This window comes from Cupressus sempervirens, chromosome 1 (genome assembly GCF_028749045.1).
Source record: "Cupressus sempervirens isolate cs-2001-9-10 chromosome 1, ASM2874904v1, whole genome shotgun sequence".
NCBI classification, from domain to species: Eukaryota; Viridiplantae; Streptophyta; class Pinopsida; order Cupressales; family Cupressaceae; genus Cupressus; species Cupressus sempervirens.
Window position 1 is genome coordinate 650,927,285 of NC_143118.1, and position 2,012 is coordinate 650,929,296.

The window sequence follows — 2,012 nt, forward strand, 5'->3', positions numbered from 1 at the left end:
CACTTAAGTAATCCTATTTAGTCATCTCCTAAGGCATCATTAATTAAGTATTTAATATTTAATTAATCTATTGCCATCCCCTAGTTAATCAGTTAATTTAATTAACTATAGTCCAATTGATAAAATTAAAAGATCACCCAAAATCAATTTATCAATTAAATCCCTATTCCTCTATTAAATTGAATAAATCCTCAAATCTATTCAACTTAATTCTATATCCCCATTTTATTAAATAAATCATTTAATAAAATATTTAAAATCCTAAGAGCCTCCCTAAACCCTATCCTAACCCCTAATTCAACCCATTCACACATACTAACCTCACTTAGCCATCTAACTAACCCATCCCATCAAATCTAAGCCACTTACCCCCTAATCCCCCTCTAATCCAAGCCTAATCCTCTTTTAATCATGTGCACAATCATAAACATGTGTTAAGACTTGCTAACCCAAGCCAGAGTCAACAATCTCATTCTCCCCTCACCCTCCAACATTTATGACCCAAGCCAAAGTCAACAATCTCATCCTCCCCCCAACCATCTCTATTTGACCCAACCATCTCTATTTATGACTCAACCATCCCTCTTTATGGCTCGATCTCCCTCATTACTCCTTTGACCAACCCATATCCTACCCTCTCACATCCAATCACCCTGTGACATGTGTCACCTCCTAATTGGCTTCAAACAAGCACAATCCATGTGATCCCCTTTGAGTGCATCCTAGCCCTCCCTCACCATCTCGCCATCCTTGCATCTTGACCATCCATCCCTCTACCCCTTGGCCTATAAATAGAAGCTTCTCCCTTCACAAACATAAGCCACTTTTCAAGCGAACTTATAATGCTATTTTGAGAGCCTAAAAACTACCAAAATACTATTATAATGCTGAAATACACCCATGAATCCATTGTTGAAACCTTGCTTCATCCACTCCATCCATCCATCTAAAACTTGAGCATACATGTGAGCATACATATCTTAATCAGGGAAAAATCCTTCGTATCATGTGTTATGCCATTAGAAGCCTACCATTCTTGGTTTGCTTCCTTTTGTGGTGATGACCCTCTGTCCTATCTTAAGTGTTAGCTTGCTTAGTATTGTTAATACTTTAATTTAATAGTTAGTATTCATATTACAACCCTAAATTAGGTGATACATTTTGGCACGCCCGGTGGGACCCCACTATGGGTCATTCATTCATCCATTTCAATCCATATTCAATCCATTTTAATTTTTTTTACAAACTAACAATCTAACGTTTGTTGTTGTTTGAGGGCAAGGTGTTTTTCTTGTTTGTGCAGGTTGAAGGACGCATTTAGGAAGAAAACATATCTTGAAATACTTAAAAAACAAAAAAAATAAAATAAAATTCTATTAAAAAAAATTGCGCCCATTTGTTCTGTTTGCACGCAGTGTCATCTTCGACTATCTCCACTGGCGTCTCTGTAGTTTTGGCATCTCCCACCGCAGTTTTGGCATCTCCGCATTGTAGTTTTGTCATCTCTGCACTACAATTTTGTCATCTCCACAGTTTTGACGTCTCTATACTACAGTTTTGGCATCTCTGCATTGTAGTTTTATCGTCTTCGTAGTTTTGACGTCTTCGCACTATAGTTTTGGCGTCTGCGCATCGCAGTTTTGGCATCTCTGTAGTTTGGCATCTTCGTTGTTTAGCATCTTCAAAGTTTGGCATCTCCACATTTGTTCTGTCGTCTCTGCAATTTGGTAATCCCTGCACTTTTTTATAATTTTGAGTTTTGGCGTTTGCACCTATTAATTGTCGTTTGCATTTAAAAAAAAAAAAAAGAGTATAAATCAAAATTTGACTTTTAGTGGTTTCGTAGGATATGGACTATTCTGAGTTGATTTACGCCAATGAAAAAGAAAAAGAAAAGTTGATTTTATTTTTCCCATAGTTAAGCTTTGATTTTTGGGATTTTTGGTGACTAATCAAATTGGCTTTTGTAGATTTGTAGGTTGAAGACTTCTATGAAACCACTAACCATGTTT